This window comes from Schistocerca gregaria, chromosome 4 (genome assembly GCF_023897955.1).
Source record: "Schistocerca gregaria isolate iqSchGreg1 chromosome 4, iqSchGreg1.2, whole genome shotgun sequence".
Lineage (NCBI taxonomy): Eukaryota > Metazoa > Arthropoda > Insecta > Orthoptera > Acrididae > Schistocerca > Schistocerca gregaria.
The window spans coordinates 333103464-333129813 of NC_064923.1; the positions used below are offsets into that span (position 1 = coordinate 333103464).

Sequence of the window (26350 nt, forward strand, 5' to 3'; positions counted from 1 at the left end):
GCTGTACCCAAGTCGGATTTGTTCTCTACTCCAATACACTATATTGTTCCTTTCTCGTTTAGTAACAAAACTCTATTTTTCGAAGTAATCTCTGTTCAATGCGACGGCCTCCCTATCTTACTGGGAGGACCTGTTCGCACGCAAAGTACTACTGGACTGGTCGACGTCAGAACCAACGCCTTGCTACGTCAATAACATCCCCATCATCCGCGTACTGCTTCCCGCGGAATGGGTCAAACGAAAGACGGAAGGTGCGAGATCCAGTCTGTAGGGTGAACGAGGAAGAACAGTCGAATAAAAGTTTTCCCAACTCTTTTCGGATGAGGCCTTTGTCGCACACAGAGAATGGTTCGTCTGCGTTTTTGTAGCGAGTAACACAATGAAGTCATTTCTTCAGTCTTGTGAGGGTAGCACATTGCAGAAGTCAGAGCTGTGTGCGGTCGGCCGGTACGCAGGAGATCGGACAGGTTTGTATGACTTTGTTGCTATGATGACAGACTCTTCGTGCAATGACTCATCATGATTTTGTTCACTGCCAGGTCTCCGCAGATATTCTGGTAGTCCCTATGGACATCTGCGAACTCCTGGCAGCTCTCTGTTTGGAAGGCACCTCCGTTACGAAGCCATTTTGTAGACTGTGTGTAGCGGCGCCACCTATCGGAACTACAAAAAAGTGTAGGGACTGAAACGGGATGATTCCTCTACGTCTCATAATCAATTGCAAATTTTCTCAACCGAAATTAGCCTTGAAAAAATATTTTGCATTACGTGTTGAAGACTCCTCGTAAGTGCAACCTGTCAACAAAGTAGCACGCCACTCAATCCTGTCATCGTCTTGCACCTGTGACCCAGCCGAGATCCCAGCAGCAAGTGTCCATCTCAAAGTCCTGAATTGCTCACCCAGCTAACGGCTGTTTTATTCCACCCTGTTTTCTCCCAACCTAACCTCTCTCTGCCTCCCGAGTCTTTTTGCGTTCCTCTCCTCTGTCGTTCCTCACTCCCTGTCACATCTGTCCAGAACCCCCCCCCCCCCCCCTCCCATTATGGGTCCTCGTCCTCCATCGGCTCCTTCCCCCTCTCTTCCCCCCCATTTCATTTTTTCCTCTCCTTCTTCCCGTTTTCTTTCCCATCATCTGTCCAGGTTCCCCCCGTCTGCCCTCGGCTGTGGTATGTCATGTTTGTGCCACCTTTTTAGTGCAGTGTTCAAGTGAGTGTTGAGTGTTGTGCGTCCTTCCAAAGTGTTGCGAACAGAAATCATGCTGTCGTTGGGTGTCAATTTTATATATCTTGCGAACAGAAACCAGACTGTCGCCTTGTTTTTTAATTGTCTGTCTATTATTTTTCTGCTTCCTGTGTATTTTATTAGCATCATCAACCCTTTGTTCTATGTTTTAATTTCCATAATTTTCCGCCATTTTACCATTCAAGTCACCGATTATATCGCCAGCTTCTATTATTTACTATTTTCATCTTTTTAAAACAAATTCTGTTGGCTGAAGAGCGACGTACTAAGCTGCTGTCAGCCCGCCCCCATCAGGGGGAACAGAACCCCAAAGAAAAAAAAAGGCTGTTTTAGGCGATCAGTGGCCAGCACCTCCCCCACCTTACTCAAGTTTACACTACTAATTTTTATTTCAACTGCCGGTTGTACAAAGGGAAAAACCCCCCAGATGATATGGTACAACAAAACTTCTCGTCTCCTGTTTTCAAGGAAGTTATACACCTTTTTTGTCGTAACGAGAAAATCCACAATTCAAGTGTCGGGCTTTCATTGTCCATTTGCGTGTAGACGGCTACGAGCGCATTTTTGGCGGCAAGGGAAAGCGAGGTCCATCGCGTCCGTCGCGTTTTGACCCTGCAAGTCCTAGGCGCCTTGACAGCAGATGTATTTATATCCTCACTGTCAACTTTGAGAACTGCTTTCACATGGCCGCACAAACGGCAGTGGCACTTTGTTTCCGCTCACTACATAAATTGGCAGTTTCTCTTCACTGAAAAGACTCGTAAAGGATTGTTCATACCATAGTTACTCTTTAACAACAAACTTTTGTTAATTTACTCACCTAATGATGATTATTATTATTATTATTACTAGCAGCACCCTGCGGTATTACCCGGATAAACAGTTGCTTATAAAGAAATATTCGTGCCGAAACTCACTATACACACATATTCGTTGTCACAATGGTTATCTCTATGTGATATTGAGGCGTGAGTCGAATGTGGTTCAGCAATTCGCACGACATCGGAAAAAAATGGGAAACATATTTTGATTCGACTGGAGAAGCTGACAGAATACATCAATCTTACAACTCACTCGTTTACCTGAAAAAAAAAATTTACTTGACCGAGTAGCGAATTAAAAAATTAGTCAGGAAAGGTAGTAATAATTTCACAACTGTTTGTGCCACACCTAGCACGGAAAAAATCATAATTGTCTTTGTATGTGTGTAGACCCAGAAAACCACAGTAAACAACGTGCCGAGACTGCTTGTTCTCTGCGTATATGTAGATACTGCTGGCTCTCGATACACTGGAGCAGGCAATGTTGAGCTTCTCCGTGCGAAAAACGTGGCGTCCCCGTATGAATACCTGACAATTTTAACGTTTGTCCTTAGGTCTTATGGATAGTGATCCCACTGGTATCACAAACCAATACACTTCCAAAACATCCTACACGCTGTGCACAATTTTAATGCGCGTACGTCACGTTGTTAGTGATGATTTTGTCCTACAAGAATGGATTGGGTTGTTGGGGGAAGGAGACCAAACAGCTAGGTTGTCGGTCTCATCGGATTAGAGAAGGACAGGAAAGGAAGTCGGCCGTGCCCTATCAAAGGAACCATGCCGGCATTTGCCTGGAGTGATTTAGGGAAATAACGGAGAACCTAAATCAGGATGGCCGGACGCGGGATTGAACTGTCGTCCTCCCGAATGCGAGTCCAGTGTGCTAACCACTGCGCCATCTCACTCGGTGCCCTACAGGAATATTTATGCTTTCTTAGATTTATGTATGCACTTATATCATTTGTTTCTTTGCGTTATACTTAATGCACTCATTTCGTAGTTAAATTATGTGGATGCCATTGTAGTCACGTGAACAATTCCATGGGACCAGTTGTCACGTTAACCATGCTACGGCGACAGTGATATTTTTTTCGGAATAAAAGGTAGCCGGTGTGTTAATTCAGGCTGTAGTATACGTCCAGTCCGAAGTTCATGCAGATCCATACAGCCGATTCAGAGGTACAGAATTACAAACATACTTACTCGAAGAAGAATGAAAATAACGAATTTCTAGTTAAAAAATGGTTCAAATGGCTCTGACCACTATGGGACTTAACTTCTGTGGTCATCAGTCCCCTAGAACTTAGAACTACTTAAACCTAAGTAACCTAAGGACGTCACACACATCCTACACATCCATGCTCAAGGCAGGATTCGAACTTGGGACCGTAGCGGTCGCGCGGTCCCAGACTGTAGCGCCTAGACCCGCTCGGCCACCCCGGCCGGCAATTTCTAGTCAAGTCCAGCACAAATTTTGCGATATTTGTGCATACGAGACCGACATCTACATTCGCGTCTGTGCCTGTTACCAGTGGACACGCTCGTACGTCTTAATGAAATGCAGTCTCACTATAAGCCAACCACGCTGTGCGTGTAATGGCACGACGTCTCTATGTTCTACAGTATCTAAATGACAACGTCGTTGTGTCTTCATGCGTCTCGGGAACTATAGGGAACACCTGACGCTCAGTGGTTAAAATGCAACGGGCTCGTATGCAAATGTGGACTAAAAACTTTGAGGATAGTGTAACCACTGTATTCATTATGTTGAATGGTATTATGTGAGACATATTAAACAACAAAAGCATTTTCGTAACAATTAAATAGCTTTTTCTAAGAGTAATTATTGTTTCACATATCACGTTATACTCTTCAAATCAATAAATATCTTGTACCACACACTTTTAGAAGAAACCTACAGGTTAATTCATGGTATAAGCTAATCACAGTCCAAATGTTTTCCATATCCTTCGAGCCGTTTCAGTGTTAAGGAGTAACAAACATAACCACATATATTCGCATTTATAAAATATGTGTCAGTAACTCACTCGTGCGAGTAGTTTGGACTCGACCCTGATCACTTCCTGATAGGTAGTACCGTAGTGAAGAGATAGGTAAATGGGAGTATTTATTAATAAATTGTATGAGAGTCTACATAGTAGCCACAAATCAACAAATATTCATTCGTCTCATTTTAAAAAGTTGATGTCATTATGTACATTATGGCTAACTGTACAACATAAAAGCAGACAGTGTCTTCGTCAGATTAATTTTATTTTTTGAAACTTCTGTATTTTGCAGAACTTTTTATGAAACTATGTTAGCAGTTACAATGTGATCATCGTCAATTGACTGTATGTGTATTGAGCAGACATATAAATATCACTGAAAGTGCGAACTCGTGAAGAAGCTAGGTGCAACTGTCCACGTGAAAAAACAGTTGGTCGTAAAAACAATCCTGCCTTATAACGTCTGACCTACAGTGATGATCCGCACCGCTACTTCCCAGCAAATTAGGGAATCTGTTGCTCCTGAGGTATCGGCGAGGACCATTCGCAACCGTCTCCATGAAGCTGGGCTACGGTCCCGCACACCGTTAGGCCGTCTTCCGCTCACGCCCCAACATCGTGCAGCCCTCCTCCAGTGGTGTCGCGACAGGCGTGAATGGAGGAACGAATGGAGACGTGTCGTCTTCAGCGATGAGAGTCGCTTCTGCCTTGGTACCAATGTTGGTCGTATGCGTGTTTGGCGCCGTGCAGGTGAGCGCCACAATCAGGACTGCATACGACCAAGGCACACAGGGCCAACATCCGGCATCATGGTGTGGGGAGCGATCTCCTACACTAGCCGTACACCTCTGGTGATCGTCGAAGGGACACTGAATAGTGCACGGTACATCCAAACCGTCATCGAACCCATCGTTCTACCATTCCTAGACCGGCAAGGGAACTTGCTGTTCCAACAGGACAATGCACGTCCGCATGTATCCCGTGCCACCCAACGTGCTCTAGAAGGTGTAAGTCAACTACCCTGGCCAGCAAGATCTCCGGATCTGTCCCCCATTGAGCATGTTTGGGACTGGATGAAGTGTCGTCTCACGCGGTCTGCACGTCCAGCACGAACGCTGGTCCAACTGAGGCGCCAGGTGGAAATGGCATGGCAAGCCGTTCCACAGGACTACATCCAGCATCTCTACGATCCTCTCCATGGGAGAATAGCAGCCTACATTGCTGCGAAAGGTGGATATACACTGTACTAGTGCCGACATTGTGCATGCTCTGTTGCCTGTGTCTATGTGCCTGTGGTTCTGTCAGTGTGATCATGTGATGTATCTGACCCCAGGAATGTGTCAATAAAGTTTCCTCTTCCTGGGACAATGAATTCACGGTGTTCTCATTTCAATTTCCAGGAGTGTATTAGCAACGAAACCAACAAACAAGTACTACAGTCAAAATTGCAAAGGAAGGAAACTGGATTTAAAAAAAAGCCAAGTTTGTCGACGTTACAAAACCCAAAATTAGAAAATGGTTTTGGCTTGCTATCCTTATGGGAATTGTAAAAAAAAAGCAAAGATCGATGATTATTGGTCAACAAATCCATTGATAGACACACGGATATTTCGCACAACGATGTCCCGCAACCGATTCAGCCAAATGTTATCATTTTTAAATTTTTCCGACAGCACCAATAAACTCGGATAATGCCGACCGTTTTGTCGAAGTGCAATTCGTAATTGATTATTTTTCCAAAAAGTTTAAAGAAACGTTTAATTTAAGTCAAAACATCTCAACTGATGATGGAATGATACCGTGGCGACGACAGTTAAATTTTAGAGATTGCAATCCGTCGAAATATCGAAATACGGCATACTCATTCGGATGCTGTGTGATACGAGTACGGGATGTATTTCCTCATTCAAGATATCTTCCGGCGCCGGACAGCCTTTAGCAAAAACAGTGATGGAACTACTGACACTTTCTAATGGAAAGTGGCATCACCTCTGCATAGATAATTATTGTAACAGTGTAGAACTTGCAGAGAAATTACTTGAAAATAAAATTCGAGTTTATAGTACGATACGACCAAATAGAGGATTTCCGGAAAACTAAAGTGCGCAAAAGTCAATGTGTTTGAAGCTTGTCATGAACAGAAATGTGACAAGCGGCCGGCGACAAGCCAAGTAATCCAAATTAGCGCCGCCGGCGCCAAGCGAATAAATTTGTATGAGTTGTGCGGACGGCAAAGAGTTAATAATGGCAGAGTGCTGGTGTCGCTTTTAAAAACATTGTAGCAGTAAACCACTTAGCAGTTACTGTGGATGTTTGAGGTGAATTAATAGTAACGTTCAATTGGAACATTCATGACAATTATTATTATTACTTTTATATTCATTTCTATGACATTATGGAGAGTTATCAACAACTGTACAATGTATCCGGAACATATTTACAGGATTTATATAAATCTAAGTTGGGGAGAGTGAGGTTAAGATGGTAATCGGATAAAACGAGGTACTCAGTGAATAATGAAATCTACGCAAAAGCATCCTTGCCGCTAGAAGGGATGGAAAAAAGGAATATGTGTAAGCGGCAGCGATGATGAGTTGTTAATGAAGTCTGCATACATGTACTTCTCTCAATTCACTTGATTGCTCCATTCTACATCTACATCTATATGATTACCCTGCAATCCACACTTAAGTGCTTGGCAGAGGATTCATCGAGCCACTTTCAGACTATTTCTCTACAGTTCCATTCTCAAATAGTCAGTGGGATTACGAACAGCTAAGCCCTGCTGTACGACCTGTGATTTCACTTATTCTATTGTAACGGTCATTTCTCCCTATATAGTTGGGAGTCAACAAAATATTTTCGCATTCGGAGTTGAAAGTCGGTCATCGAAATTTCGTGGAAACATTTCGTCGCAACGAGAAACGTCTTCGTTTTAAAGGTTGCCACTCTCTCACTTGTTTCACGATAATACAGAACGAGCTGCCCTCGTTCGAAATTTTTCCATGTCCTTCGTTAGTCCTATCTGGTAAGGATCCCACAACCCACAGCAATACTCCAGAAAAGGTAGGACAAGTATAATGTAGGCAGTCTCTTTAGTGGATTTATACCACCTTCTAAGTGCTCTGTCAATGAAAAGCAGTCTTTGATTCGCCTTCCCTACAACATTCCCTACGTTATGATTTCACTCTAAGTTCTTCGTAATTGTAATCCGTAGATATTGATTTAAATCGACAACCATTAAATTTTCGTGAATGAATTTGTAACCGAAATTTAAACGATTCATTTTGGTACCCACGTAGATGATCTCACATTTGTCACTGCCTAGAGGCACTTACCTCTATTCGCATCATACAGGTGTCATTTTGCTATTGGTTTTGATAATCTGATGACTTACAGGACGATAACTGCAGCATCAGAAGTTTTGTCATGGAGTTACCGTTACGTGTTGAATACAAATAGCGCGTATTCATTAACTAAAGCATTGTGTATATTGCTAAAATCTATTCTTTCGAGTAATTTCGCACCCTAACTGTTGCTAAATGGTGCAGACTTGGAAATACAGTTGGTGGGAAACGGACTGTGTAATTTGACTTATTATCCGACGGCCATCCAATACTATTATTAATATTAATGTTGTAGTTCTTTCTTAACTTGTCACTACTGTGGCAATATTTTTCTGCTGCTGTCCTTGTTCTATAATTAAGTCTCTCAGATTGCTAGTAATCGACTATGGTTACATTATAATTGTTATGTCATTCGACTGGACAATATAATATTCCCACAATTTTTTTAACGGGGTAGGAAGGTAAGTATTGTTCGAGACCGAACCAAATACGTCACTCGACTAATTCAACGCGATAAATCATTGGAGTGTCTCACTTAATTACGCTACCGATCAAGAGCATGGTGCTCTACAAAATCTTCATTAATTTTAAATATCTGTACCTCTTCAGTGAATCAATAACGTAACCGTGATTGTCGTTCCGTCTCTGTGCAACTCAGAATCCAATGGCTTAGACACAGGTGTCGACAGCAGTGCTATACTACTGAATGTGCGCTGAAATCTATTCAAGTATCGATATCAGCGCACTTACAAGGTTGTGTATGATGGGAAAAATAGGTGAACAAAGGTGGATACTTAAAGTGGGCGGGTGTTTTACCCCCCTCCCCTCCCCCAGCCCACCACCACCCTTCTTGTGAATGCAGCTAGAAGGTTCTCATTCTATAAGCAGTAGCCAGAGACACTAGTGCATTTCGATTAGTGTGTCGTAAAATGTATAATAAAAATGAAAACTTGTTTAAGGAATACTGAATACATGCCACTTTTGCAAATCTGGATGCTTCCGCTCGGAACGTCAGAGCTCGGCGTGAACCGCTCCGTTGGCCTGACGGGAGGGTTGGCTCTTACGCTTTGTGTAAAATGTAAATGTGTCGTAAAATGTACAATAAGAATGGAAACTTGTTTCAGGAATACTGAATACATGCCACTTTTGCAAATCTGGATGCTTCCGCACGGAACATCAGAGCTCGGCGTGAACCGCTCCGTTGGCCTGACGGGAGGGTTGGCTCTTACGCTTTATTTCATATTGGACGGCGCGCCGAAGATTCCAATGTGGCGTTATATATAGTCTGGAGAAATTGAAATACCTTCGTGAAGGACGGAGCTCCTCTACCCATATTGCTTTTACTGGCCAAATGAGTAAATCGTTTACTGTCTTCATCTCTTCCACAGAATGTAATCAAACAGACGTGTAACAAGACAGTATTTGCCTTTCAGTTTCTAATCGTGCACAACTGTTGATAAAAATACGAGCAAGTAATTCTTCTGCTAGCCTTAGTGCCGTAATAAAATAAAATGATAGTCCGAAAAGATTGTGGGAACCTACGTTTATAGAATAAAGCACAACGAATTTGCTTTGATTGTCGCTTCTCAGAGTAAACATTTTTGAGTTGTGTTAATAGTGATTCTTAGCATAGTTTATAATGAGTACACTAATCAAAACGTAAAGCAGATACCTCATCGTTTCCAAGTTCATTAACGACAAACGAAACGAAAAGATATGGTCGAATTGTCAATAGACTGAGAGACGTTTGTCAGTCGAGCGATGCGTGACAGATACAGATGTAGAGGTGAAAGCGTCCCGACGTTAACTGAGTCAAAATCACGAGCTTTCATCGAATATCGTTTGGCTGCCTACAACTTATCATATTACTGACTATGGTAATCTCGCTACAACTGTGTGCCAGCTGCAGAGCATTATGCCCACTGAAGATATCTCGACTACTTCAACATGTTTGGCGTCTTTGCACGGACCCACGTCATCTGTTTTTTTTTTTTTTTTAAATTCAGCTGAAATGTAATTTACAAGCTTTCGTTTAGAGTATCTATCTGTCACATAGTTTTAATATATAGCAGACGTTTAAGATAGGAAATACATCGTTAAATAGTAAGAAATATCATGTCAGACGATTACTACACTTATACGTTTTCAATAGTACATCATAAATGGAAATATGTCCCTTCACAAAAATTTGCTTGTTATGTTGCTACGAGTGGCTTCAATAGCACAGATACCGTATTAATTGACTTTGTATTGCACTACTTACCGCTTGGAAACTTTAATTTCTGGTGGATCCTAATTTGTTTCTAGCGGTGTCCAACTCAGTACGTTGCCGTCAACAAAAGACTGAGCTTTCTCGGTGCCACGAATTATTTAGTCTGTCAGCATGTTGGCTGCGGGTAGCCACTTTGAGATTGGGAAACTAAACTGAAAAATAATCTTTCTGAAGGAAGTGAACCATTCAAAAAACATCATGTTTTGCGGTTGGTCAGCAGTAATGCTAGCGATGATAATTGCTCATGGGTAACCTCGCGGAGATAACGCCGCCAAATAGTATGTTCAGTGGGCGTCGATCCGGTATTATAGTTGACCGGGATGACGAGATAGGTTCTGAGGAACGGAACCCGTACGCCTGCTGGAGAGATCTGTCTCGGCGCGTTTGACACTTTCTGCGCCAGTGTGCGCCCGTTAGGCGCATGCGTAGCGTTGAGTGTAGTCCGCAGACACATCGTACGATGCAGCAAGTGACTTTTTCGTGACCCGTGAAATGAACTCTTCTTTTGGTCACTCCCACATTTCAACTAGCAAAACCCGTCAAACGACTGTCCAACATACATCTAAGAAAAATTCAGGGAAATGTGTCTCTTGTAAAGTGAACCGTGAATAGTAACTGACGGGAAATCATTCGAGTTTACTCACGATTCATCATAGCAGACGACGATCGCATTTCTTTTGCATCCACAAAGGAAACACATTGAAGTTCCAAATTTTTGCGTCTTCCGTGGAGACTTGTCGAACTGCCTGTGGGCTATTATCTTATGTCCTTCGGCTGACGTTTGCTTAACGGATTTTCAAGATAGAAACGCTGGCCGAAAAACTCGACACAGGAGCCAACAACAATACATCAGACAATCAAGAGCTGCATATGTGGAAGGATTTTACTATATAAATTTGTGTTGTACCCACTGTTCACCAGATATATCGTAATTTTTTTATAATGTAAGTACGAGGTAAAACTTTGAAACACGTATCTATTTTATACGAGCTGTAAATAACTAGTTGTCAGTATTAAAGCTCCAACCCTCGTAGGAGAGATGGAAAATGAACTGTTGGCCATCGGTTACATGCGTAAAATTTTGTTGGTGCAATAGTTTCTTTTTCTTCTGCTTCATTTTCCTCGTATACATATTGTAATGATGTAGATGAAGAGTAGACACAGAGTTACCGAATACCCCTACCTCCACGAGTAAAATTATAGAAATTTAACATTTTACATAAATGCTTGTAGGAATTGCTTTTCGTTTCTCGTGATACAGAAGTAATTCTGAATGCGAGTGCTACTCTAACTTCTTTATTCATATCTTCTTCCTGTGCCTATTGCTCAGACATATAAATTGAAATGTTTCAAATAAACGAGGTTAAAACACAGAAATAGCTAGGACTGTCAGACATTTGCATTGACTCTGGTGGACTTAGTGAAACTGTAAAACGTATTACACATTATAAGAATGGATTCAAAGAGGATCATATGTTTATCTACTCAGCCCATGAGTCTCATACAAATGGCTTGTAGATTTCCAGAGCTGAGTTGATGACGTTTACGAGGATGTGATCATATGCGATGACTCATTAATGAAAGAGTTGGTTAAAATCTCTTTTCAAAAAGGAAATGGAACAGATTTACCCAATGTATGGAATACAGATGTACAGTTGGGGAGCTGAGCTGATAAGGTTTGTGAGGATGTGACATATGCGAGGATTCATTAATGAAAGAGTTGGATACAGACCAAATAAAAAAAGAAGCAGCTGTATGCAATGTGCGGAATACAGATTGATAAATAGACCTATAGCAGGTCTTGATGGACTATGACCTCAGAGCTAATTTTTATTACGGAATAAAATCCGTCAAAAAGATGGCAAAAGAATAACGTCGTCGATACGTGGAAACCGTGGCCGAAAGGGGAGAGCTTTTGACTTGGAACGGGCGCTCTTCGGCAGCGACCAGCAGGAAACGCTTCGTACTGGCAGCCTATTGGATCCCCACACTGGATATACACTGTCGTCAGCAGATCACGTTCCACAAGGGCAATCACCCTCTGCTGTAGCGATTTTCGTATTTGACACGTAGGTCGCAATATTAAAATAAAAAATTCGTAACAATTATCAGGGTGGCTAGGCGGCTTGCGCAGTTCAACGAACGTTAGTTGATAGGGCTAAAGGAAAGAAGGTATGTGCCACAGAGAGCCTAGCGTTCAGACTTACAGGAGATCACATACCAGTACTAGTGAAGAAACGTATCACGCTCACGGAGTCAGCACCAGAGGTAAGCGGGCACATAGGGCTGCAACCAATGGCGTCTTATGCAACCCGCACTACGCCTGGATTAGGAATGGTTTCTAGACAGTTGATTGCCACACACGCGATATAAGTTACCCCTCAGAGCTTTGGGAGACTGTTAGCAAACGAAATCACACTGTAAAAAATATAAGTGAAAATTGGTCACGAATAGCGCAGTATTTTAGTCCAAGATATATCTTACTTCTTGCCATTTTTGTCTAAGTGTCTTCAACGTTTCTTTGTGCAATTACCATTGTAGTCATAGAGGTTTTGTAGGTCTTAATATGATTATTAAGTTTATAGTACTTCATGTTTCTTAAATGGTTCAGAAACGTTGTCATTTAAAGTGCATTTGATCATCAGAAACTACGAAATTAACAGCAGATATAAAAATGGGAAGTGTGAAAGGTAGAGTTTTCTGATATACAGCCCAATGAAAAGATTAACACATGATCAACCACATTAATGTGGTGAAGTAGTTGCTTAAACAATATTTGTGCAATACATTTCAGATGCCTTTGTATACTCCAGTCATTCTATGACATTTTGACAATGTGCTTCGTATCCCAGGAGCAAACTGACCAACAACATCGTTCTGTCACGTGGTGTTGCGTAAAACGACGTCACTAAGGGCACCCAACGCATTGATCTTTTCCTTGGGTAATATATCAGAAAGTTGCTACTTGCACAGTTCCTATTTTGATATCTATTGTTAATTTAGTTGGTTTCAGTGGTGAAATGGTTGAAATGGCTCTGAGCACTACGAGACTTAACTTGTGAGGTCCTCAGTCCCCTAGAACTTAAACCTAGCCAACATAAGGACATCACACACATCCATGCCCGAGGCAGGATTCGAACCTGTGACCCTAGCAGTCGCGCGGTTCCAGACTGTAGCGCCTAGAACCGCTTGGCCTTCCAGTGGTGAAAGAGACTTTATGTATCAACGTTTGTGAACCATTTACGAAATATTAAGTAAACTTAAAGGGACCTACGAAATCTGTATAGCTACACTGCTAATTGCACAAAGAAAGATTACATACACTTGGATAAATATGGCAGAAGTATGGCGTATCTTGGTCTTACGATACCATTTAAACTCATGGCCAATTCTAATTCGTATTTTTTACAGTCGTCCAAAGCTCTGAAATGGAACGTACATCGCTTATCTGACTGACGCCTGCCTGGATACCGTTCCTGGTACAGACAAACTGCGGGTTCCATAAAACGGCATCGGTAGGGGCAGCTGGATCACTCTGTATAGTTTTTATGGAACACCTTGTACCACGAACCATACATTGTACCTGGCTTATAGGGTACAGACGGATAGGTGGAAAGTAAACATGCAACATAGTGCCACACATTATAAAAAAAAGAGAGAAAAAAGAATACACGGTGGATAATGTCTTAAGCCCCGTGAGGCTGTTCACGGACGTACCTGTGGAGCTTACACGGTCTAAGAGCAGGTAGTAGCCTCTGCCATGTATTTTACAGTGATTTTTCGGAGTATAGATGTAGTTGTAGGCTCATACTCTATCGAGCATAATTCAAGATTATTTTCTGTAACGTGACTACACTTTGATGCAGTCAATAGATGACTGATTTATGAGTGTCAACAGAAGCTGAAGACGCGCAGAGTACCGAGGCTTTCGCAGGCGAGACGGTAATTTCCTGCAAGCGGCCCGGATGATGTAGTGGCAGCTGTTTTTCGCTGGCCTCCGCAGCTGATAAATTAGGCAGGGCGCGAGCCGGCTGAGAACAATCGCCCCCTTCCTCCTCCCGCCCCCCCCCCCCCACCCTTCTGGGGGAACTCGACACCTCGCGCTGCCCTGTGCTGCGTCCCTCAGCAGCGCTGTGCTGGGCTGCCGCGGTCGCTCATGAATTATGGAGCCGCCCTCTGACGCCGGCACAGACTCGCTTTCAAAATGCAGCCACCAGCCCTGCTCTCCCGTTCCCGTGCTGCGGGCCACTGCCTCCCTGGGAGGCCCACACCATAGCCTGCGAGAGCTCAATGCGCCTGTCCGCATTTACATGTAAAACAACTGCCACTGCTCAAGGTCGGCGCGAGCAAACTGGTGAAATGGCAGTTTTTGGCTCCTTTGTTACCCATGGGTGAAATATACCACCCCACAATGAAATAGAGACGAGCACGCAAGCAAGGTGCTCACATTGCTACAGCATCTGAATATTACATACCTGTTAGTACATTTTGCTGAAACAATAAAGAGAACAAACTCCCCTGGCAATGAACCTCTGCAATGTGAGTAAGTCTTCTTGCATCAGCAGTACCAGTAGTATTACCGTAGGAGTCGCCACATCGGAAGAGTATTGTGAAGAGACTAGACAAACATATTATTCCTGAAGAGGGTCGGTAGCGTTTTCAGTATTTGCAGGGGAGCTTTCTCAGTAACTTAATTCTGCTGGTACAGTTAACGGCTGAAAATTAAGTCTTTATTTTTTCCAATGGCGTCCAGCTCTACTGTACGCTTAGATAATAAAGGGGTCCTCTTCTGCGGAAATTAAGCAGGCCTAAATTTGCATCTGTGTGTGGGGAATACTCATGGGGATGTCACAATCAAGCTAAAAAGATGAGTTGTTTTCTATTGGGCGGGGCAAAAAATGTTACATGAAGGTATGTTTGAGAATCTAAAAAGGGAAATTGATATAGCTATAATGGAAATTAGTACAGTCTGGTGGCAAGAAGCACAGAACCAGTGGCCTAGTGTGTACTGGGTTATAAATACAAAACCAAGTCTTGCTAATCGAGGACAAATTATAATAATGTCCAAGATGCTACTCCAGGAGTGTTTAAAGTGAGTGTGCACGTCGGAAAAATGCGAAGATGAAGATTTAGCCCTGTCTGACTACTCCACGAAGCAGATCTTAGGTTTTCTTAATGGTGATATTATTTTCTCCTTGTTGGTCTTTAACATATAAATTACAACTTAAACACAAATGAATGATTAAGGGAATTAGTAGCTACAAAGTGGTAATGCTGTTCCTGCTTATACATTCATTGTAGATTAAAACCCCTTTTATATATTACAAATGTCTTTATATCAATGTCCAATGGACATAAAGAGATAAAAATGAATTTCCTAACTAATATGATTGATCAATTGCCCAAATCTGCCCCTTTTTATGACTACGCGATCTAATATAAATAACTCGAGATGACTGACAACATATACATACCGAACAGCAGAAGACACTACTTTCAAAAATGATCTACTATGGTGTGCTACATCAGTGGAAATAAAATTTACGTGATCACAGCTGTTTAGCCTTATACACCTAATAAGCCGAAGCAATTAGCAGTATTACCATATGTACTGCATCCAGCCCGTCGGAGTGGTGGTTCTCGTACACGTCTGCGACGATGGAAGAACTCTGACCTCTGACTAGTATAATATAATACTGTCTTATCCTCTTTGTGTTCTACAGATAAGAACGAGAACTTCCATCCACAAGGACGGTATGCAGATAACGTTCCTACGTGAGCCTAGACAGAAGAAATGCTCTCAATCACTGAATGCTGCATACTCAAAGATGGCTCCCTACCAGAAGGTGAAGTCCAGAATCGTCTAAGTTCGCAACAGTGTAGTGCCTAACCTTTCTAAATACAAAACCTCCTGAGAGCAAAGACAGCAAGTCCGTATGTACAAACAAAAGTTGATACTGAGCGACCGTCAAACACGGGCGCTCAAAACGGAAGACTACTGTCTCTCCACCACTGGCTTCCCAGAAACGCTCGGGTCCCGTAACTCGTAACTGAAGAAAGCAAATCATATTCTCGAAACCATGGAAAATTCTCCCTCTCTACAGGTTCTTTCGTACGTTGACCAACCTCACATTAGCCTTTTGTAGTCCAGTGCGGCAAGTTTGCGAGGAAATTTCTATCCCTGTTAATTAGGAAAACATACAATCGTACGCTTCTCAGAGTAAAAATCCTCGGAAATAACTCACGTGCGTGATTTCCGAGGTAACGCTTCCTCGTTCCTCTTTGCTGCGACCAAGATTTTCAGAGTTCCCGAAGTATTACCCAGTTATCAAAAAAATGTTTCAAGTGGCTCTGAGCACTATGTGACTTAACATCTATGGTCATCAGTACCCAAGAACTTAGAACTACTTTTTTTCTGAAGTTTATTTTTATTTTTATTTTTATTGTTGTTATGTTATTTTTTGTTTTTGTTTAGTTTTGTTGTGTAATTGATCAGAGGCCTTCTGCGCCCAGCTGGTAATATGTTGAGTCACGTCTTCTCGAAATTGTTGTGTTCTGTTCAATTGTTCAGAAATGTTCATTGGTTCAAACAGGAAACGTTTATCTCTCTTGGCTTAACACATTCCAGCTGCGAGGCGGGTCGTGGAAAGCACTCCCAAGGAAGTTAGAGAAAAATTGTCTGTATTTTGGGTGACGGACAACGACATAATGACGGTCATTGAGGTATGTCCAAAAATCGAGTACAGAGTCTACAGTTTGTCCAAATAGGTAGTGAGTGGCATGTCCGCGAATCCAATTCACAGCATTGGTCTTTGTCCGAGGAAAATATTCACGATCCGGAAATAATAATGAAAGGGGAGTAATCCGATCCGGAATGTCCCGCGTTAGAAAAGCGACAATAAGACGAATCAAATGCCAAACCTACGCCGACGGTCCGCAAACAAACCGATGTTCATCATTGTCTGACACTCCACACGTGGAACAGAGAGGTGATTGGGCGAAGTGGATACGATGAAGGCGAGATTGATTATTTGCTTACCATTGTCAGTTAGGTACCAGACAGACTGAACATTCGTGTCAAGGTAACGGGCGAAAACCGCGCGCCATACATGACGCCAGTCTACCTGGGGGAACTTTTGTTCAATCGGGTTAGGTAGACAACCTAATTGGAGGACATTGTATATTGCCTTTGTCTTGAGTAAAAGCTGTCTTGGTAAGGTGAGGCGTAGATAACTGAGTTCAAGAAAGAAGTATCGTATATAATGGAACTGGGCCGGAACGTCCGAGATCATCACTGGGGCTGACAGTGAGACCGGCGTATATGCCGTCAGGAGGAGACCAGTGAGGCTCGTTGGGCATCGTGTCCATACCGTCACCTGGGAGCTGACAAATAGGGCGCGAGCTCTATCCGGCACGTGAAACAGACCTATCCCACCTCGTTCACGGGGAAGAGTAAGGGTTGCAAAGTTAACTTTGAACAACAGCCCAGAGCTGACGAAAGATGCCATCGCTGCATCGCTGTCAACAAGCGACGTGCCACAGTAAGCGGGAAAGGTAGAACTTGTGCTACATGGGGATATATATATTGACATATCGAGCTCGTTGGACAATATCTAGGGATCGAAGGCGATGGTCCATAAGATCTGCTCTGATCAGTAAAAGGAGGCGTCGGCAGTTGATGGCGGCTGAACGCCGGAGATCAGATGAAAAGTCTATTCCCAAACAGCGTATGGTATCAACGGTGGTGAGAGGTGTAACACACTCCACAGGGAGTCCCGTGCCAATGAACATAACTTGTGACTTACGTACGTTTAAAGAGCTATCCGACGCCTCACCATAAGTCGGTACCCACGTCAAAACAGCTCTAACCTCGTCGGCATTACGTAAACAGATGACTACATCGTCAGCATAGGCCGTGCAACAGAATCGGTATCGATCTATGGACAACCCTACCAAACGTTGTCTGAGTCCACATAGCAAGGATTCCAAGGAAAAGGCGTACAAAAAATCGCTGATAGAGGGCAACCTTGACGTACGGATCGACCTATTTTTATCGGAGGAGTGAGTTGAACCTAACTAACCCATGGACATCACACAACACCCAGTCATCACGAGGCAGAGAAAATCCCTGTTCGAGTTCGAGTCTCGGTCGGGCACACAGTTTTAATCTGCCAGGAAGTTTCCGCTGCAGAGTGAAAATCTAATTCTGGAAACATCCCCCAGGCTGTGGCTAAGCCATGTCTCCGCAATATCCTTTCTTTCAGGAGTGCTAGTTCTGCAAGTTTCGCAGAAGAGCTTCTGTTAAGTTTGGAAGGTAGGAGACGGATACTGGCAGAAGTAAAGCTGTGAGTACCGGACATGAGTCGTGCTTCGGTAGCTCAGTTGGTAGAGGACTTGCCCGCGGAAGGCAAAGGTCCCGAGTTCGAGTCTCGGTCGGGCACACAGTTTTAATCTGCCAGGAAGTTTCATATCAGCGCACACTCCGCTGCAGAGTGAAAATCTCATTCTGGAAACATCCCCCAGGCTGTGGCTAAGCCATGTCTCCGCAATATCCTTTCTTTCAGGAGTGCTAGTTCTGCAAGTTTCGCAGAAGAGCTTCTGTTAAGTTTGGAAGGTAGGAGACGGATACTGGCAGAAGTAAAGCTGTGAGTACCGGACGTGAGTCGTGCTTCGGTAGCTCAGTTGGTAGAGCACTTGCCCGCGAAAGGCAAAGGTCCCGAGTTCGAGTCTCGGTCGGGCACACAGTTTTAATCTGCCAGGAAGTTTCACCATCATGAGATGTCGGACTGATACCGTGTGTCGCCGCCTCTAGCGTTGATAAAGACCTTGCTTTGGCAAGGAAGAAACTCCACAGGTATACTCAAGTGTACAGTATCCTGCTGAGGCCAGTCAGTGAGGACTGGATCCCTCCCATAGAGGTACCAAAATGATAGGAGGTTAGAGCTACTATAAATGATCCTAGACGATGTCTGTGGGGTTAAGGTCCTGTTATTTATCGCGCTAGTGGAAGTGCAGTGGGGTTCCCTGGTGTTCGTCGAACCAGGAACGTATATGTGCAGTCTTGTGAACATGGCCACTGGCATCTTGGAAGATCGGAGTGCCCACAGCAAGGATATGTAGAAGAAAAGCCAAAACTTGGACACCGCGAGTCCTGCAATAAGCGGCAGGGTTTATGTTCACGCCATCCTAAACTATTGGATCCAGGTCATGTTGCGACAGACTCACTCAGAAATACCACAGTATCATCCATGGTCTGAACCTCCCCGTCACACAGCGCATAAAACGCCTCAGTGGGTCATCGGTGCACTCGACGTGTTTCATCGTTTGAAAACGGGCCACATCGCCACTCTACGGACAACACAACTCACCAGTGAGCTACCGCCGAGATTTTGTTTTCGCCAACTGAAGACGTGCAGCTTCATGTACCTGTGTGAAGAATGGACTTTCGCTTGGTACTGGAATCCAAATGTCGACTGAAAGCAGTTCCCTTCCGAATTTTAGTTCGAAAATTGGTTGACTTTGACCTACGTTCACTGAAGGGGGCATAGTTCTTCCGATCTGAAACAGAGTGTTAATGAAAATTCGTGACGCTCATCTCTGATCCCAATTAATTTGGATCTTTTTAATACTGTTTCTCGTACGTAGTGATGTATGGTTGTGTCGCTTACCGCCATTCTACTACGATACTCTGTCTTACTTCGTTGATCCCATACTAACGATGGCACTGTTAGACTGATTCATTGCCTTGTTTACCTCAGATGTGTGAAGGGTCAAAGAACGACCTGATACAACTTCTATACATCTACGTTTAGATGAGTACTCTGCAATTCACACGTAAGTGCCTGGAAGAGGGTTCATCAAAGTACCTTCAAGCTACCTCTCTAACATTCTACTCTCGTACAGAGCACGGAGAAAACATACACTTAATTCTTTCCGTGCTTGATTTCTCTTACTTCATTTCGATGATTGTTTTTCCCTGTGTAGGTGGTATGCTTCAACAAAACGTTCGAGAATTAGGAAGAGGAAAGTGGTGATTGAAATTTCGTGAGAAGATCCTGCCGCAACGAGGAAAACCTTTCTTTTAATGATTTCCAACTCAGATCCTGTATCATGTCTGTGACACTCTCCTCCTTTCCGACTGAAAACGTGCCTTAGTTTCTTTGTGTACGAGTTATAGTTACGTGTCCAAGTGGACCATAAGTTTCATATATGCTACTGTCAGGTTCTAAAACGCCCTCTCATTCAGGGCAAGTTAGTTCGATTCGGTGATATAAGTCCTTAAAAAAATTGTGAAATAATCCTTCTCGTTTGTATTCACTATTAATAGATATAGTTCAAGGTAAGCTTGCTTATTCTGTAATAGGAGATTTTCTATAATAGGGTTGATTGTATACAAATATTGTGTAGATGTGCCCATTTCTCTTGAAATCTTCTTTGTGCCTTTTCCAACCCACAATTACAAAAGAGCATGGGCATGATCTGCAACAGTGCCGTCAAAGAAAGCATCCCCCGTTTAATTTCACCGATACCCAAAACTATCCGGTACGTTTTAGAACGCCACGAGTATTACTTCAGATCAACTCTTTACCAAATTATGAGAGGAAATCTCTATTTAGTGTGTTCAGAGATCCAACATTTAGTATTTGAGTAGGGTCCAGACTTGTTTCAGTCTATAAAAACTGCATAAACATGTGTATTTCACGAAAATCTGTCTGTAGGGTGAATACCATTACAATAAGGGTTTCATAGTTCCACACATCACCCCACCACATACTTATTGCTTTCGCAGTACTGAACAACTATTTTTGTCCGAGACACGTGCATTTGCTTACCGTAGCACTTGCGGAGATTAATGTCTGCTCAGATGCGTTTTCACTAGGAACTGCCTGATAAACGACTGTAATCATTTACTTGTGATTGTTTTGGTTGAATAGTTAATTTTAGGAAGCAACAGCTGGCTTTCAAAGTATTTACTAGTTATCAGTGAAGTTTCACCAATTTATTTGGGTAAGAATGTTGAAATATTCCACTGTAAACACAGTTTATAATATAAATTAAATTGTGTACACAAGACAGGAAAACAGTTTCTGATTGGATGATTCTTCCTTAACCATACTCACAATGGTGTGTAGGTCCCATGCTGACGAATACAGTCAGTATTCAGTATTTCCTCGCTCTCTATCTCCGTATGAGAATGAAATAGAGCAGGTCGCCGCTAATGTTGGCATAAAATACTCAGTCATTTAACTTGTAGTGGCTTATATACCGGTATAATTCACTAGCTTTCTGGAGTGAAATGGAATTGGTAAATTTTAAGATGTACCTTTATAATGGGACCCCATGAAAAAGATATTACAATAACATAACACCATTTATATTGAAAATCTAATTTACTTCTTTCATTCAATATTGTATATGCTTGTCACGTGTCTTCGACGCCCATATTTAGTGTGGCTACAATAGTTTTATGGGAAAGTCGTGGGATACAAGCTTTTACGCACTTTATCTAGACGGAAACGTTTGATGCAACAACGTCAGCCGTGATGTCTGCGGCAGGTAAAATAACTTTTTGCATTCTTTTCCAACACTACTGAGTTGCGAAGAAACAACCTTTAACCAACGAAGTATGTCAACAGAAACACCAGCACTTAGGGCAACAACTTTGCGTAATTTTGAGAAACTCTGAATTGTTGAGAAGTACTGTCAACCTTTTTCTGTATAGATGTACTTTATTCAAATGATTTCTAAAAGTTATTTACCTAACGTTTATATATATCTATCTTGTTCCCTAAACACAATATTTTTCCAATGTCTTTCAGTGTTATTTTTTGAGCTGAAATTGTTCAAGCAATTCTTATTTGTCATAAGGTCAGTTTTCGGTCAAAAACTGCAGTAACTCCTACAGAGATAATGTATCTTATTTGCATATGATAGCCGCATTCGTACTCTGCTATTTTGGTACTGAGTGAGTTCATCTGAGAAATAAAGTATAATTAGCAATTTTCAGTATCTAAGAATCTCACTTGTTGTGTAACCTAACTTTAATTTGATAGCCACAGTGATACGTAGCAGTTCAGATGCACTGATCCAGCTTGTATCTATGAGAAAGTGATTACACTAAATACAGTTGTTACCCAGTTTAAAGTAAATTAATATTCATTTGTGAAACATTGAATACAGTTTTTCCTTCAGAGCTGGTGACCAAAATTTCATATCCATATTTCAATGTCAGAGGGAATGTTAGAAGATGAATTAAAAACCAGTTCTTTTGGAGTCCACGTACTGTAATGGTTATGGCGGAACCAGTCGTAAGGAATTCTCCATAGGTAGACAGTCAATCAGCATTGTGCTTTGGAAAGACATTCATTTAATTCTGATTGCCATACATAAAATATAAATTCCGTTAGGATACACAGGTCAAAAGTTGTTATTCCTTCAGCTTCCACCATTTGCTTCCATTCTTATGTAAATTATTTTTGTTGGTAATTTGTAACTGCTATCAGACATACAATCTGGTAACGTTCGCGTCTGTCAGAAGTTGTCATCTTTTGAACTGGTTTTTTTGACTTTTCCTTCAGCCCTGTGAGCATTTCGTCTGTCTTATACACTGAAGCTCCGTAGATACTGGTATAGGAATGCATATTCAAATACACAGATATTTAAACAGACACAATTGGGCGCTGCGGATGGCAACGCCTGTATAAGACAACAAGTGTCTGGCGCAGTCGTTAGATAGATTACTGCTGCCAGAATGGCAGGTCACCAAGATTTAAGTGAATTTGAACTTGGTGTTACAGTCGGCGAACGAGCGATGGGACACAGCATTTCCGAGATAGCGATGACATGGGGATTTTCCCGTCAGACCATTTCACGAGTGAGCCGTGAATACCAGGTATCCGGCAAAACATCAAATCTGTTACATCGCGAAAAAGATCCTGCATGGACGGGATGAACGACTACTGAAGAAAATCTTTCAGCGTGACAGAAGTGCAACCCTTCCGCAAATTGTTGCAGACTTCAATGCTGGGCCATCAACACGTGTCAGCGTACGAACCATTCAACGAAACATCATCGATATGGTCTTTTGGAGCTGAAGGCCCTCTCGTGTACCCCTGATGACTGCACAACACAAAGTTATACACCTCACCTGGGCCCGTCAATATCGACATTGGACTATTCATGACTGGAAACATGTTGGATGGTCGGACGATTCTTGTTTCAAATTGTATCTAGCCTATGTACGTGGACGGGTATGAAGACAACCGCATGAATCCAAGAACCCTGCGTGTAGCAGGGGACTGTTGAAGCAGGTGAAGACTATAGAGCGGCCTGTGCAGTTGGAGTGATGTGCGACCTCTGATATGTCTAGATACGACTCTCACACATGACATGTAAGTAAGTATCCTGTCTGATCACCAACGTCCATTCACGTCCGTTGTGCATTCCGACATCTTGGGCAATTCCAGTTGGACAATGCGATGCCACGCAAGACGAGAATTGCTACGTAGTGGCTGCAGGAACACTCTTCTGAGTTTAAACACTTCAGCTGGCCACCAAACTCCCCAGGCATGACTGAGCAAATATTAGATGTCTTGCAACGTGCTGTACAGAAGAGATCTACACCCCAGGATTCATGGTTTCAATTCCCTCCTGTACTACTTGAGACATTAGTCGACCCCATCCCACGTTGTGCTGCCGCACTTCTGCGTGTTCGCGGGGGTCCTACCGATATTAGGAAGGTGTACCAGTTTTTCTGGCTATTCAGTGTATATTGCAAAACAGTCGGAATAATTTTGTGACGGTATGATTTCATATGAAGTTTAATTTTATGCCATTATTACTTTCAGCTCTTCTGCACATATTTTGACAAACTCGGAACTGGAAAAGAATGGTAATATCACTCAACGAATTATTTCCGCAATATGCGTTGTCTAATCAGACGAGAAGAAAAGTACCTCTCATCTCGTTACATGGATGGCAGCGTAACTACGCATTCGCTACAGACAGGATAACAGGCGCGTGACGGGTCGCGCGAGTTTCGGATTTCAGCAGGACAGGAAAATAAAAGCATCACGCAGGAGCCCGCGCGGCTGTCACGTCGCGTCATACCCCCCTGAAATGAGTTCCGGCTGCCCGCGCTGCCTGCGGGGAAATCACACCGCACCATGTAAACGGCAGCCGGCCGCGCGCCTGGCCACTGGCTGTGACACCTGCGGTGCACTTTGGTAGTGCCATCTCAGCAGAACCATCTCGCAAGATCACTATCAAAAGATATTTCCACAATATTATTACAGCCGCCTGGGAGCCCTTATTTTTTGTGATTGTCTACAACAACTTTATAAACTGGTTTAAATTAACAAAGAAAGGAATTAATGACATTAACTTCCAGTAGGCATTGATTAAATCAATGAGAAAAGTTGACAGTGTGTCGGACTGGGTTCGGACCAGGGTCTCCTCCTTACTAGGCAAATGCTCTGACACGTCCGAAAGAACACCCATCACACATATAATTAAGACGAGGGTGGTCAACAACCACTTCAGTATGGGTGCACACCAAGGTCGAACACCTACATGAACTGGCGAAATGACACGAATAATTAGGACAATGGGCCAGGGGCACTTTGTCCTTAGTGTGTGGATAACTGAGTATTTTGGTATGACGGGAGGCATGCTAGTGTAGTCAGTACATTTGTAATGATCACTGTGTCCGGATGGTATCTGTCAGTGCGTCTCTGGAATGTCTCTCAGTGAACGTGTATTCAGTTGCACTGCTTACGCAGACCATTTCCTCATCGTTATTCCTAGCGCTGCCGAGGTTCAAATGGTTCAAATGGCTCTGAGCACTATGGGAGGTCATCAGTCCCCTGGAACTTAGAACTACTTACACCTAACTCAAGTAAGGACAACACACACATCCATCCCCGAGGCAGGATCCGAACCTGCGACAGTAGCAGCCGCGTGGTTCGGGACTGAAGCGCCTATAATCACTTGACCACAGCGGCCGGCGGTGCTGAGCTCAGAGAGTCACTGGCATGGGTTACCTCCTACGGCGAGGCTTTTGGTAGCTGCCTTAACGTCCACAAATCGAGCTCCATGGCTCTAGGTGCGGGGCTACCTGTGGACAGACCTCCTCACTAATGAGTAGTTGCTACTATCCGATGATAAGCAATCAATTTTGCAAGTAATCTGAGGCCCACGATTGCCCTCAACTGCCGAGCCTAATTTCCCAATTGCGAGCTGTGCTCTTAAACAACCGTAAACTCGATCTTCTGCAACGGACACAATGTATAATGTATATATGGCGTCAAATATACCACACGTGGCACAGACGCGCCTATTACGGCATCTATGGCCTGCCGCATGCTAGCGGCACTCGTTTAATTTCTTTGCCACGGCCTGTTGTTTACGATAAAGGACGAGACGCGCACTCTCCTGCATGTGCCTGACAGATGGATAGCCCTTTTCATTGGCTACTCATGGCATTGTGCCGCTGTTGTCCTACGTGCCTTACTAGCCGATTGCTGGAGGCCCTTTCTCCCCACACTCTCTCAGCACCTATCCCGCTTTCTTTTACTTCCGCCATTATTTCCTCGACCTGATCTGAGTCCGCACTGCGATAATGCCATCATGCACTTGACATCCAGGAAGGCGATCTATGGCTTTCTAAAACAGCAAAGGTCACCGATTGTGTTGAGGGGAAGCATCCACACGCCGACTATCTTGCCGTTTAACGATCGGTGTGCACTCCTTATCTTAACACTGACGTCTAGTCTGCGTGGTACCTTACTGTCAATGGGAAGCAAGTATCCCATGCGCGGTAAACGGTATTCATCTCGCAGACACCCCGTCGTGTGTCGCCTGTGATGCTTTGGACACAGACAAGCATCGCCTGGCGTATAGTCGGCAACAGGTGTCTGGTTATTGGTACGACCGATGTTGTGCCTAATTACCCATAAGGCTCCCCATCAGAACCTACTCAGCTGCTCCTCTTTCCGGACGAGGGATATTTCCTGTGCGCCAAGACGAACTTTGCGAAATGGATTTTTGACACGCAGCTCGTTACTTGTTTGCTGATGGCGAGAAAAAGCATCGTAGATTTTTTATATTCCTCAAATGGCTATGAGCAGTATGGGATTTAACATCTGAGTTCATCAGCCCCGTAAACTTAGAACTACTTAAACCTAACTAACCTAAGGACATCACACACATCCATGGCCGAGGCAGGAGTCGAACCTGCGACCGCAGCGGTCGCGCGGTTCCAGATTGAAGCGCCTGAAACCTCTCCGCCACTGCGGCCAGACCTTGTTTTTTGGCAGTTTCTTACTGAAATCCACAATGCGCAATGTGCTGTTGTCCGCAATCCAAAATACAGACAATTTTTTTTTCCAATTTCCTTTGCATTGTCTACCTTAACCCACCACAGTGCTGGGGTTTTTCTGTCATGACGAGTTGATCTCTGCCTATTCCACTCACACAACCGATACATTCTCTGGTCATCGGAATGTTCTTATCGGAAACACTATACGTCGGTTGTGTGAATGAGTCTGACGTCTTTCAGCAGCCTCCACCTTTGGAAGCCGGTTTTCTGCTATTCTGGGTGGTATTAATGTTAATTGGAAAAAGAAAAAAATGAATAAATAAACCACTTATGATGA

At 43.2% G+C, this 26350-nt stretch overlaps 1 non-coding gene across 1 annotated transcript; it reads left to right on the top strand.

The window, feature by feature from the left end:
* The first annotated feature begins 18361 nt into the window (after window positions 1-18361).
* Window positions 18362-18436, top strand: Trnas-cga (transfer RNA serine (anticodon CGA)). The gene has a single exon. It is a non-coding gene; the product is annotated as a tRNA-Ser (tRNA).
* The last annotated feature ends 7914 nt before the right edge of the window (window positions 18437-26350 follow it).